Here is a 15,459-nt window from a genome sequence, read left to right as displayed (position 1 = left end):
CACTGTCCTTTCCACTAGGTATACAAACTGGGATCCATGAAGGGGACAGATCCAGTTTATCCTAAGTACCCTAGGGAGGACAGAGTCAGCCGGAGGCCAGCCACAGAGAGGATTAGAACTGAAGCAGCTCTGAGACCAGGTGGTGGACGAGGGCTGCTCTCTAGTCATTCTGCCTCTAACTCCTTTAATTTTTTTGAGTGCTTTGTTTGTTTGTGTTTTTTTAAAAATCATTGTGAAAAATACAGAAACCAAAACCAACACGTTTGGTTTCTTTTCCACATCCCTCCACCCTGTTCAGGGTGGCAATTTGTTCTCACAACCAACAGAGGCAGAAGAGGTTTGGAAAGAAGACTCTGAAGGCCACCAGGATGGGAAAGCATAAAGCATAAGGCTTGGGCTTGTGGGGACCCGACTGAACCCGGTTCTTATTGGTCTGTCTTTTCAGATTAGACTCTTCATTATATTCTTCTCCTTCTTCCTCTTTTCCAATCGTGGTTGTGGCTGCAGCTTTGGTGCATCATCCACGGTCCCAGCCATGATGTGGAGTGCACAGACTTTGGGATTGTCGTAGTACCCTTTGACACTCGATGTTGAGTTTCCCCGTGAAGGTGGACACCTCCCCCTAGAGGCTCAGCTTCTCCTTTCTTATGCTCATGGGGATATGCTGTGCCCAATGTGGTCAAAGATATCCAAGTCTTTCACCGTAACATGGCCACTCAATCACACACCAAACACCTTCTGGGACTGTGCAAAATAGACTTCAGCAAATTTCACCACCAGCATAAAGCCCCCTCCTCCTTTATGAGCACTTCACAGCCAAAGGTCTCCTCGTTTTACCTCTCCTTTGTACGCAGGATCTGATCCTCAGGGTCAGAGCACAGGATTGGCAGTTTCATGCCACAGCCCGGGGCTTGGCCTTCCAAAGGGTTCTTGGGGAAGTGAATCCCGGGCACGTCCACAGGCGCTTCACCGTCCGCGCTGACCGCCCACATGAGATGCTCCCGGCCGCTGGTCCCCGCCGCGGTTGCCACGCCGAGCCCGGGCCCAGGGCAGCAGCCACGGCGGTCACATGAGCATCACGGCGCCTCCCTCAACCCACTGGACCCCCAGCATGGCAGGCATCACTGCGGGGGTCGCCTCCGCAGACCCGAGTCCTCGGCCGACTGCCAGGCCCGGGAGACTGAGACAAACAGCGCCACTGGCCGCTCTGCTTCAGCCGCCAGGGACCTGGTGCTCTCGGGCCGCGCCTCAGCTGCCAGTGCCACCTCCCACCTCTCCCCAGGTACATGGTTTGATTTTCCTTGTTCCATATAATAGTTTCAACAATATACCTATAAAGTGTATGTGTATATATATGCTGTTTCCAATAGCCAAGTAAGCACATCAGTTTTTGTACTGCTTCCTCTGTGTTTGGTGGTTGTAACTGTTGTAATTTGTTTGTGATTGAATGTGATATAGTTCATCCTTCCAATGACCCACATATTTCTAAAAATTTTACAGAAGTATCTAATCTTTGCACTTTATTAAGATTTATAGTCCAGCCTCTTTCTGTTAGAGAGTACATTACTTGTATTTTAGTGTTCTCCCGTTCTCTTTTGCCTGTTAAATTATAATGATGTCATAAATGTAAGGTAAAATATTCTTCTAGTGTGTTATGTGTTAGAAAATGTATGTAAATCTTGTGTTAATAGGTTATGTGCTATTACTGGGCAAATAATATATTCTTGTGGTAATCTAGTGAACATATTTTGCTTTCCTTCCCTTGAGAATGCTGTCATCGGTTGAATGACTAGCAATATGGATTGCAAAGAACATATCACTAATACCTATGGTTGTATACCATTACCTTTTCTTGTGATAATTTTATTAATTAATGTACTGATATCTGGTAGTGCTTCTTCCAGTGTAGGAGTAGTCTTATTGAGATTTCAAAAATCTGCAGTGAATTTACAAATTCTAGGTCCATCTAGGTTTTTAACTGGCAAAATAAGATTATTGTCAGGTATAATGATAGGGATTATAATGCCTTCCTCCAATAGCTCTTGTATCTTTAAGTAATAACCTGTAAGCCTCATTTTAAATAATATTGTGGGGATTAATTATGCTATTTACAACTGGTAACACTGCAGGAGTCCATTTAGCCTTTGTTAATGTAACTGTTTATATTCCTTATCTCTATTTACATGTAGTGCCGTAATATCCATTCCCAATATGTTTTTAAATTAGACCCTATTAGGCATTTGAATTTCTTGGGTTACATTTCTTTTATTATAAGATGTCCATTAACCCAAGTTTCTATAATGATTTTGTCTCCCAGACCTTTAATATAACCATTTTCATTATCTTCTTCGTCTGTGTTCATCTGGCTTTTAGTCACTGTAATTTGAGCTCCAGAATCTTCTATAACAGCATTAAATGTTCATATTTACAATTATCCTTAGAAATATCCATCCTTACATTTCTAATTCAGTTGCCACATGGGCAATTGTCTCTGGCTTTTGCCAGAAGACAGGGACTGCTGGGTCCCTTTAGAGAGATAAGGTCTCTATACATCTCCATCTTTTCGGTGGGTTCATCTTGCATTTCATTCTTTACTGCCCTGTGTAAGGGTGCAATGGGTCCTAGGTCATCCAAAGTTCTGTCTTGATGTGCTATCAGCATTGTTTCTAAGTGGTGTTCTTATCTGCTTAAAAACTCTCTTCCTGTTATTGAAGTGATTCCTAAAATTGCTTATCCCTATTTTATTTCTGTATTTTCCTTATTTGTATGTGTTTTTTATTTTTTTTTTTTCTATTCTGGATTAAATTGGGGTGGCCTCATTGGGTTTTCAAACCTTAACAGGTCTGAATGCATAACTTTTATCCTGACAGTTCTTCAGCTGTTAATTGCATCAGTTTGCCAATTGTATCAGCAACTGTAAAAAGCGTGAATAATTCTCTCATGACTTGATGCTAATCACGGCATACTTTTCTTAATTTGGTCTGTTGATTCTGCTTCTAGTGGACTTTTGGTATGACTGTCATAATAATAGTCAATAGCCCTGGCATCATCAAAATATTAGTGGCATCTCCAGCAGAGGACCAAGTCCCTATTTTCACTGCTGTTAAAATTGGTAAGGACCATCTTGATTTCCAGGACCCCAATATCCAATCAAAGAGTGATCTTTCTATTTCTTAATGTTTTTCTCCAAAATTTCTAAGTATTTGATTTAGTCTAGCATCATTCGATATGTTTCCTAATTGCCTATTAGTGGCAAATTATGTCCTGCTCTGGACCATAGGTGTGGTAGCCACTGTGTTTCAGTTGTTTCTCCATTTTGTGAGAATTATTGTCTTAATTGTATGATTTCTTGTCTGGTGAATGCCCCTTGCTCTGTTATTGCCATAGGACCATCATTGTTACTATTCTTAGTAGTTTTAATACTAGTCATGGCCAGCATCTGGGTGGCCTAGCAAGAGATTCGGGCCATCATCTGGAGAGAATGGGTGGAGATTTGGGGTTGGTTTTTTAGGCACAATCCTTCTTGCCAAAATGTTTCCTTTAGTTCTATGTTTTGTTATGTGCTTATTGCTCCCATTAATAAAAGAGTTATGTTGTCCTTCCTAGCTCTTTTACCTATAGGAGTAGCTCTTCTGGTTGTGTGATCAGGCCAACATCTGGACCAGCTCTAATCCTAATTTTTTTATGGTGAAGTCTTCTACGGGCCTCCAAGGATCTTCACTTTTTCACCCATAGCTTTCCCTTTTTAGTTGTTTAAAAAGATTTTTCCACATTTTGAGTATTCTCCCACATTATCTTAGTTTATTCTCCCAAACCAAATGCCAATTAAAATAAGAGCACACAAAATTCCAAAATAGTGAGGACATGTCTCAATAAAAAAATCTATGTCCCATTAATTGATTGAGAAACTATGTTTATAAATGTTCCTTTCATGAGATTCTTCTTTATACTTTAATCTCATAGCATCTGTGTCTGACTTGTGACCAGTTATCCCTTTCACAGGATTCTTCTTTAAACAGACTTATGCCCTTATGGCATCTGTGCACAACTTGTGACCAGTATTTCCTGTTGATCTGGAGACTAACTAATTCTCACCTCCCATAAGGTCTTGTTAGTTGGCTTGTTTGTTTGTTTTAGAATTTAGATAAAAAGATTGCACTTGTAGTGCCATTACGAGTATCTGCATTATTATTGGAATCTTACTGACTATGCCAATTGTCACAAAAATGTAAGTTTCATAAAAAACTGAAAGCAGATCAAATTAAAAGTAAATTCTACACTTGAAAGCAGACTCGGCATGACCATACTTTGAAAGCTCAATATAATTCATTTGCTCACTTAATTGCAAGCACACTTAATTGCAACACAACCAATATGCAATAATCAGGTCAAGGGCGGACAACACATTTAAAAGTGGAGGACAACAGAGTCTCTAAAATCTATTGGCCCAAGAGCTGACAGAAAGTAGGCAGACACCTTTAATGAACGGTCTAGGGAGCCAGGCCCGTTGCCTCAGTGTAGGCTCTGTAGCAGTCGGCAGGAGGCACTGGTTGCTGTGTGGTGCAGTGGGTGACAGTGAGACTCACAGCCCAGCCCAGGCATTAGAGCCATAAAGAGCCACTGAGGGACAGTCTCCCTCTACCCGATGCTCATCAAAGTGGCACCTGAACTGGGATTTTATGCCTCAGAGGTCTGGTGATCAATATTTTTGTCAAGGAAGTGTCCCTCTTGGCTGTCATCAAGCCAGTCCCTATCATACCCTTACACAAATATCTGTCAAAAAAACTTGTTAGGAAAACATGCTTTTCTCAATTTGTTTACATCCCATTTGTGGTCAACTTGCTTACAATATTGTGTATTCAAGATAATATCATTTCAATACACAGCAGCTATCCATCCTTTAATTGAACAATTATGCCTATTAGAGGGTGCTTCCTGATCTTTTTAAAATAAGGGAAAAATAATACCACATGACTAATGCTTACTCTTATTATTACTTGCTTTCTCAAATTTTTTTCTCACATTCAGAGATTTATAATAAGGGTATGACGGGAACTAAAATAGTGACCACACCTCCCAATTTGTTACCTTTACTCCCTTCATCTGCTTTATTAAATAGTTCTCTTCTTTTTTGTGCTGGTTTGGATGTTTTATGTCCCCCAAAACTCCATGCTCTTTGATACAATCTTGTGGAAGCAGACATATTAGTGTTTATTAGATTGTAATTCTTTGATTAAGTGTTTCCATGGAGATGCGACCCACCAAACTGTAGGTGATAACTCTGGATGATTTCCATGGAGGTGTGGCCCTGCGCATTCAGCATGGGCCTTGATTAGTTCACTGGAGCACTGTATAAGCTCAGGCAGAAGGAGTGAGCTTGCCACAGCCAAGAGGCACATTTGGAAGAAGGCACAGGAGCTGAGACAGGAGCTGCAGCTTACAGAGACATTTTGGAGATGGCCTTTGAAAGCAGTCTTTTGCTTCTGAGAAGCTAAGAGAGGACAAATGCCCCAAGAGCAACTGAGAGTGACATTTTGAAGAGGAGCTGCAGACTAGAGAGGAACATCCTGAGAGAAAGCCATTTTGAAACCTGAACTCCAGAGCAGATGCCAGCCACGAACCTTCCCAGAGAACAGAGGTTTTCCAGACGCCATTCGCCATCCTCCAGTGAAGGTACCCAATTGTTGATGTATTACGTTGGACACTTTATGGCCTTAAGACTGTAACTGTGTAACCAAATAAATCCCCTTTTATAAAAGCCAATCCATTTCTGGTGTTTTGCATTCTGCAGCATTAGCAAACTGGAACATCTCTCCTGAATTGAAAGAGGAACATCGTAACAATACCTCTTAAGAGGACGTGAAAAGGGTAAAAGATGAGTAAAAAGTTACATGGTGCCATCCAACCTAATTGCCGCTGGGCACACATTACTTGGAGGATATAGTCTGAAATCCAGACACTGGTAACAATTCTAAATGTAAGAATTTCAGAACAAACTAAGTCAGCCTACTAATGGGTCTAATAGTCACTACAGTAGAAGCAATGAAAGAAACTGACGACCTGTCCTGTGCTTCACCAACCTTTTGAAATATCTTTGAATTTCTCCCTCTTTTCCAATTAGATATGCTCTCCTTCCCATTTGAATCCTTATTAAAATGGCTTGATCTTTCCTTCTTGCATTATGTTCTCCATCTTCTGGGTTTCAGGCAACTTGAGGGTCTCCCTCATACCATATAGCATAGCCCTCACTAACAGAGCAAAATGTGATTTTATAATTTTATTTTACTTTTTTATCTTGATTTTAATATTTGTTGAATTCAGTTACAATATGTGCAAAAAAACACATCTCAAATTCTTTGACACAAAACCAATTCATGATTTGTAGTAGAATATTTTGAAGAAAGGTTAATCTGTTGATTTTTTAGAGGCATTACAATCTATTACATTCCAAATAGCTGTGCAAAAGCCAATTTGACAAGATACTTTTTGACATTTATTTGATTTTAAACATTTTGTCATAAGCAGCATAAGCTAAACAACTGTTGTTACAACATACAAGCAGAATTCCAGTGAAAAGTCCTATTTTCCCATTTTAGTGCAATCTATGACTTAAAAAGATATTTTTTTCTGACTAAAGTTATTTAAGCATAAGTTTTAAAATAATGTGTGACCTATTGAGGCAGCATCACAAAAATTTAAAAAATGACAAAGACGGGAAGTTTGAATACTGGTTATTAAAACCCTCATTAAAACATGAGATATCATCAAAATTCCTGAACTCAAATAATTTTTATATACCTCTGCTTTTAATATGTAGCTGTCACTGTAACTTATTATATAAACTTGTCTACCAAAAAAAGATGCATTGTTGCTTTGTAATAATATACTACTCTTAAAATCATATTTCAATGTTACAATTTCATAGTATTTAAACCTACTAAACAAATATAATGAAAGTTTTACTAATATATTTTAAATTTTTTCAAATAATCTTAAACTTTAAGTTCAGGAAAACTTTGACACTATGGTTTTCAGAGCCATTGGGTATGTACTATTTTAATCTGAGCCCTATCCAGACATTTATGTGAATTTATCTTTTTCATATCATATCAATTGATTTTTTCTTTCATGCAGTTATCAATCCTATTTTGTCTTTCTAATGGATTAATCCCTACAGAATGATGTGTTTAAATTAAATATTTCAGTGCCATATTTTGAAATAATTATTCATTCCATTCTCTTCATAGATAATTGGAGACTATGTTATTTATAATTTGTTGAAGATATATCTTCTGTTCCAATGCTAATTATATATTTTTATTGATTCAGCAACATTATTTTTTACTAGGCTTCCAGGAGGATGTTAAGTGGTGAAGATATATTTAATAATAAGATGTGGTACCAGCCTCAGAATTTTCTGATTTAAACATAAAAGATAAATGAGAGTATATTAGATGGTGCTTTTGAAACAACTGACTAAAATGTTGTTGGAGCACAGGAAGAGTAACCACTTCCTCTGCATGTGGAGATTGAGGGAGAATGAAAAGGTGTTATTTGCATTGTACTTGAGAATGACTTGGACTTGGTAAAGATGTGAAAGGATGCATACATCAAGCGAAAGCAATAATATGCAAATTCATTCAGTCACTCATTGAGTGAAGACATATTTAAGTACCTATCATGAGTCAGGCACACGTGGGGCAGTGAGTTGCAGCAAAGGCCAGGGTGTCCAGACATCTCAAAGATTTTAACAGTGATCGGATAAATTTGGGATTTGGGCAGGAAACGTGTTGTATAAAATGAGAATGGACAAATAGGTTAGGGGCGGATTGCGTCAAGGAATGGAATTTGTTTTTTATATTGTACATAATAAATTCTTCAGCAGCTAGGTGGCATGAGCCATTTTGCTCTTAGAAAGATAACTTTGACAGCTATATGCAGGATGGACCACTATGAGGGAGAAACGGATGTCAGTCAGGAGAGTTATGGGGCTATTATTGTAATAGCCCAAGGGAGGAATGATGAGGACCCAGATTTAGGGAGTGACAGTTGGATGGGGAGAATAGATGAAGTTCAGAGACATGTTTGAAGGAAATTGACAGTATTTGGTGACAGAGTGTTTGACTGTCAATCTTAGTAAAGGATACTTTATTATAGGACACACCTAACATAAAATAAATGCACTGCAACCTTATATTGGTATTCTTCATTTAATAATTATTTTTGCTGAATTTTATCACTTCTGTGTAGATTAAAATAAAAGAGAATGTGGATTTGAAAAGATTGATAGTAGAAATAGAGAACATTTATTTTATGCAAATCTTAGGGATTTTAGAATCTGTACTAAAGTCAACCCTTTCATTTTAAAGAGGATACTGAGGTCCAGAAACCTAAATACCATTAATGACAAAACCTGGGTCCAAAGTGATCTCTTCCTAATTTGCTAGTGTCTAGTACCCACCACTTTCAATTATGCCTAGCACATAGTAGGCATGCAGCAAATATTTGTTTAGTGAAAGCATTCTTTAGAAAGAACTAAGTGGTAAAATTGGAAGCATATTCATTTCACTTTGTTTGAATTTACTTATGTTTTTGAGAGACTATAGAGATGTGTTTTGTGTAAGGGGACTTATATTAGTATGTAATGAAACAAATAAATTGTGCCATTATTAGATTTTATATCTATGTTGACTAAAAACTGAAAGAACAATTAGAAAATAAAACAGCAAACTGATTCAGCACCTTATAGGGAAATGCAGAGTAAACAAAGGAGATTTTGAAATCTTTATGAGGAACAGAAAAGGAAATAGAAACTTAGGACATATATTCAAAAATAGAGATCAAAGTAGTCAGTTTGATGTTTGCAATGATCTGAAATAAGATTAGAATACATCCAACTTGATTTGTTTTAACACTTTGAATACAACTAAAAATGTTAAGAATTCTATAAAGATTAGTAGTTTTGATTTTAAAGGGAGTAGGGGGAATGAGGGAAAAAGTGAGGAATAGATGCATTTAAATATCCACAGAGATAACCTCAGATGAAGGAAATAGTTTTCACAGTTTCTAAATGTACATTTTCAGATTTTTGACATAGGCAATACAGAATAAAATGTATAGGAAGAAGGGGGGAATCACTCAAGCAATGTATCAACTCTCAATACATGAGAAGTGGGAAAATTCAGTGGTAGTACATATGTTAAAATATGCTATGGTATCTACAACCTATGCAGTATTGCAGCCAGTGTGAGTTCACACAGTAGCAGAACGTTCTGTCTGCCCCTCTGAGCATGCCCCAGTGGATAATGCAGACCTCGTCCACACTCTTTTGTGTTCAGGATGGAGAGGAATGGTTCAGTGTGACCAGACTTCTGAGATGTCCTCTGAGAATCTGTGAGGTTTCAGCATACAGACGTTCCTGCTCAGTGGCTGGGCTGTTTTGATAATAGACTTAATTTGACCTGTAGAGAAGGTCTGTTCTCTCCGGTAAATTGTTTCATAGAGGTGGCTTTCCCTCCAGTCCTTCATTTATCAACAATTTACCAGTAGGAAGGGAAAATAAAAGTCATAAAATTACGATTTCCAGAGTGAGGTAGTTGAGACACCTGAAGGTTTAAAAGGCAAAAAAAAAAAATGATTTAAATTAATGGCATTCACAGGAGAACTCTAGGTACACTAATAAAGGCCTGTAGCTATCACATTTTTGGGAGTTTGACAACAATATGAGAATAAGTGAAATTAAGAGCCTCTAGATAAGCTCATGTTTATTCAGCGTTTATTTTATTTTGTTGACACCATGTTATTATGGTAGATTTTTAAAAGTGCAATTATACTTTATTTATGTATCCTCTTTGGGTTTTTTTTTTTTTTTAAAGGAAACAACGAAAAAAAAAGAATAAATGTTTCTCGAAGGAAAAAGAAATCCTATAATGTTGCAGATTATATTATTTGCTACTCAATTTCCCAGAAGATGCAGAGAGGATTTTCAAGTTAAATGTATAGTGTGTATGTTTAAGAATGAAAATTCACTGAAGGAAAATTGAGTATGTGTTCCATTTTTCTCCATGTTAATATGGACCAATTTTGGAAGTCTACTTTTGATAATAATGTTGGTGGCAGTTTGGAAATTGTTTTAGGCTTTATAGAGTTATGGCAGATGGAATCATGAGTTTATTATTTTAATATTCTCAAACCTAAAATACTCCAGATCTAGATGTAATGTAGTAAGAGTTTATGGCACAGTTAGGCTCTTATGATATATTTGAATATTTTAAACCTTAGTATTTAGGCTCATTTTGGATCTCAGAATATTGTCATGGTGTGTTATAAAATGATCTAAATTAATTTGATGAAAGCATCATCTGTTTACAGGCAAATTTAAGGAGGGTGTTTCTAATTGACATGCCAAATTCCACACACAGTGTAACTAAATTGCCACAGGAGATTTAAAGCAATTATCAGAGCAATCTGGTCAAGACAAAGTTATAATCATCTACAAATATTTATGGAGTGCTTAGCTTGGTATTTAGTTACTATGAAGCTGTTTAAATTGCTAGAAGTAAGGCAGAGATTAAGGATTGGAATGGAGAAGAGTGGGAAAAGAGACAAAATTCCTCTCAAAAACGGAATTAGATTCTAAGTCTACAAAAAAAGATTAACTAGAATTCAAAAAGAGAAACTCATTATATTTCTGTTCATTATATCATTTGGTAATTCTAAAATAAAGGCATGTGCTTAGTTTATTTAAAGTCAATTAACTTAAAATATTTTTAAATAATTATTTTAAGGAAGAGTACAGGAATTATCCAGGTATGTTTAGTCATTTTTAGAACTAAAAAAAATTAATTTGGGGGTGAGATAATTCTAAAGAAAGAAGAGAAAAAGAAAAACTATCAAAAGTGAATTGCTATGTATTCTGATTTAGAAGGCCTAATGTCATTTTCACTTATGGTAGGGGAAAAAAGAAAAGAAAAGCACTGACTGCAAAATAATTTCCTATTCACTTTTTTTGCCTGGCACAGATACAGATTTCTAAAATGAAATCTTACAGTTCTGCATATGTTATCTCTAGTACGGTAAACTGCATTTTTAACTCTCTCCTTGAAGCCAGGTTACTTAAGGCTGGTGAGTTGGTGGGGCATTTTTATATCACTCTGTATATATTAATATTAGCTATATGGTCAGAGAGAGTGCGTGTGAATCTGAACTTATCTATATTGTTCAACAGGAAAAAAAAGTGTTTCCCACCTTTATTGATTGGGTTGGCATTTCAGACATAACTGACTGACTTGTAGGGCTACTTAGTATTCATCATTTAAGGGCAGCTCAATCTTCAACCATAAAGATGGGAAAAGTTAGACTATGAAAACATTTTCAATGAAAACATTTGGATATATTCAGCCCTACCAAATGAAAAATGTTTCTTTTTATTTTAATTTATGTGTGAATAATATGTATTTCAAGTGTAATAAGTTAAAATGACCTCAGGAACCAAGTATAAAATGTAAATGAGTAAAAGTGCAGACCTTGATAAGTTGAAAAATAGATGTGGCAGGAACTATAGTAAGCTGATACAGACTATCCCTATTTCAGCAATATCAAATTTATTGTGGCTAATATTGAAGGACAAAACATGTCCAGAATTTTCAGAGCTTCTTATTTCCTAAGAGAATTCAGAAATCTGGGTATGAAATCTCCCAACTTATTAAAAAGGAAAGAAAGAAAACTCTGCGGTCTAAACCAACAATTCTGCAGCATGGATGGAAATAATTAGCAAGCCTCCAGACTGTACTCTAGAAGGATGTGAAGCAGAATATCACTTGAACTAGTTATAACCTGGAATAGAAGTTGTAACTACATATGTAAACTTTCTTCTAATTTTCATTTTTTCCCAAAATGAAAACTGGTTTTCATCTTAAAATAATTTCCTTGTTACTGTTTATATTTGCTTCTAGATGCTAGCAGTAATTCATTATGGACCAGATAGCTCCACATGTTAAATCATTATAAAGCACCTAACAATAGAATTTTAATTATAAAATAATAAAAATTTTAATCTATTTAATGATCTAAAATGGCAATATTTTCCAGGTATGATGGAGTAGAAGGATGGAAAGTGTAATGAAGATGCCAAAAAATCAAAATAAAAAACAAACCACAAAAAACAAAAAAAAGTTTAAGGGATTATGGCTGTTCAAAAGGGGAGAATAATCACATACTTTCACCTTTATATTATCTTTTTCTAGAGAATTCACTAAAATGATGATTGTAAAAGATTTTGTTTTTGTTTGTTTTACAGTTTTTATTTCTTGTCTTGTCTTGTTTTTTTATACCATCAATGAACAAAATGACAGAATGAGAAAGAATGCATCAAGAGACTAAAGGTTTCTGGAAAAAGAAAAGGAAAGGAGATGTATGAGAAGGGAAGGTAAAGATTCCGGAAAGTAACTTGGATGGAACATGGAAGACAAAGCCACACCACAGCACATGTGGAAAGGCCAAGATGAAAAGGAAACTAATCTCTTTTGAACCATAGAAAGGCTCAGGAGTTAAAATACTCATGCATTGGAAAGTAGAAGAGACACAAGGCACAGAAATTAGATGACTTAATTGATGGTAGCATTAAGCCCCTCCAATTCCTTCCTCCTCCTAACTGTGTAAACATGTGCAGACTCTGCATCCAATAACATAAATTCTATTCATTGATGTAACTAATAAGAGTGATGTAAATATATTGAAAGGAAGGGAGGTAAGGAGAAAAAGATGTCTATAAGGGTGTAAATCCTCATCTATCAGACCATACAGTCAATAGATTATATCATAAAAAACTGCATAAATGTATTAGAAATATGGGTGGAACTACTCATAGGGGATGGGGCATCCCTAGGCATAAGAAAAGTGGCCTTGGAAAAGGCACTTTCCTCATACTGCTAACAGATTCTTTCAGGTTGAGGGAGAGAGAAGTTGGAGGGGAGTGGAGAGAACAAAATATTCCACCAGGTAGGGTGTGCAAAAAGAGAAAGGATTCTGTTGCTTTTTATTATATACATAGCCTGTACTCTTTGGCTTTTTAAATATATACATATATAATTTTGGTTAAAATATTTTTAAAATTAGGTCCAATATCTAGACATAAAGAAAATTGTGGAAACTGTTAATTAGAGCAGAGGATTTTGGCTAAAATGGGAATATTATCTATGAGGACAGTTGAAAGAGTATCTAGGAGAGAGCACTGGAGCTGGCAAAATAGGCTAGAGATTTCACTTTGGCACCCACATAGATTAAAACATTTTAAAGCATTTTAGCTAGATTGTGTATGATGTCATCATGAGCCAGATATTTGCTAATTGTCTAGCTGGATATTATTTTGTTATTTTTTTCATTTCCTCTCAGCATTTTTTTCATATCTTCATTCATTAAAACACATAGAATACTGACTCTGTACCTGTTTGCTTCTGGCAAGTTTGTGACCCACTGAACAGAGAGAGCAGATGTGGTGCACATGTCTTTTCTGGTTTTTGATCTCATAGGGGATGGGACATCCCTAGGCGTGAGAAAAGTGGCCTTGGAAGAGGCACTTTCCTCATACTGCTAACAGATCCTTTCAGGTTGAGGGAGAGAGAAGTTGGAGGGGAACGGAGAGAAAGAAAAAATACTACAGGCTCACAGACAAGCAAGCACTGGTCTCTTCACAGCACCACTTTGGGGAGGTAGCAAGACTCTTGTGACAAATAGCTTTGTGTTCTACCCAGGCATATAGGACCTTTGCAAAATTACAATGATAAAGAGTATGTGTCTGAAGTATGACATAGAAGCATTAGCGAGAAACTGGACCGAATGACTAATGTGTAAAATAAAAATGATGTTCAGTGCCATCACTCCCACCACTACTGCTTGAGGGACGTTGCAAAACACCACACTGGTGGTGAAATACTGGGAGCAAGTTAGTTTAAGCCTTGTAAAAGTTGACTTTTTATTTCTCTTGCCAGTTTTGAAGAATGTTATAAAAAGTAAAGTTGTATATCTTGCCTTGTCTACATGATTTTGTTGACTGTGATTCATGCTCAATATATATTCTTCAATATAAATGGAAAGTAGAGCACAATGGATATAGAAAGAACTAAAAAGACAGTGGCATGTTATTCTAGGTATTTGTTTAATTTTACCTATCTTTAGGGCTTTTTTTTTTTTAGTTGAAAGAAATTTGTTGTTTAACAAGTGCCTTTTAATTTGGCTATTTTGGTTCTTATGTAATCCTTCAATTAAATTAAGTGAGAATATTTGTAGATTTCTTTCTCACATGAACCTGTAAATGCCATAGTAGGTGGTTAAATTCTAGGTCTTGAAAATGTGACACTTTTGAGTTTTATCCCATTTAAATATTTAGTTGTCTGTTGAGTTTTGGGGAGTTTCAGAGATATCTATTATAGCAGTTAGCAAAGATACTATACTATTTAACTATAATTCACTTAGATTTGTAAATTATTGGATTTTATTTCATTGCACACAGACTTTAAACAACTTGTCAAACATAGAGATACCTTGTGTCAAATTGATTTATAACTAGAGTAAGATTTGAGATATTTATAAGCAGTATAGCATGGGCATAACAAAACAGACTTCAGCTAGAATTAGTTTTAGCTTTTTAGATGAGAGTTTCCCTGTCATGTTTTGAAAGTACCCTTTCAGCAGAGACCCAAGTTGAGCATTATAAAACACTAAAGCAATAGAACTGGATGTAAATATTCTAGGGCCTAAGGTAAGAAGAATGCTATATTGGATTATTCATTTGCTGTTTTCAGACAACAGAAAACACCTGATAAAATCTGCAGATCTAATGTAAGGAGCAATATGTTTTCTGGGTTTGAGGTACAAAGTTAGATGTTGAATATAAAAACATAAAATTTATTAAATAATTAAAATGTGCTATTAAAATGCCATTTTCCTACTATACAAAATGTATGCTATTTCTAGCAAATTTAACAATGTAGCAAATCCATAATTAGAAAGTAAACATTTATGCTTTTTAAATCCAAGAGAATGAAATGACTGTCTTCAGAGATAATATATACAGGAAAATAAATGGGCTTATCTCTTAGCCCTAAAAATTCTAGGTTGAGGAAGAATACTTTGCAATTGAGAATTGACTATCAGTGTATTAAGAAAAGCAAAAGCATCCCCTCTGATTCCCCAAGATAAAGGCAGTTACCAGTTAAGAAGATAGGAAATATTTTAAGTATTTTATTTGATAAAATTGAGGTCATTAATGATTGTGAAAAGTACAATATCATTTTTCCAGTGATTGGGATTGAATTCAGATTAAAATAGACTGAAAAGCATATGGGGCTTTCATTTGGGTGATTTAGAAAATTACATATATTAAAAAAAAAAAACAAACCTCAATTGGAATCCTATCTCTGCTAATTTTTAGAGCTGTCACTGTGAGCAAGTTGCTTATTC

At 35.9% G+C, this 15,459-nt stretch overlaps 1 pseudogene; it reads right to left on the bottom strand.

Moving 5' to 3' along the window:
• Positions 1-313: 313 nt before the first annotated feature.
• Positions 314-1,040, bottom strand: LOC119528897 (annotated as a pseudogene).
• Positions 1,041-15,459: the final 14,419 nt, after the last annotated feature.

This window comes from Choloepus didactylus, chromosome 3 (assembly GCF_015220235.1).
Source record: "Choloepus didactylus isolate mChoDid1 chromosome 3, mChoDid1.pri, whole genome shotgun sequence".
NCBI classification, from domain to species: domain Eukaryota; kingdom Metazoa; phylum Chordata; class Mammalia; order Pilosa; family Megalonychidae; genus Choloepus; species Choloepus didactylus.
The sequence above is the reverse complement of the archived record's forward strand: the minus strand, read 5'-3'. Positions and strand labels throughout refer to the sequence as shown.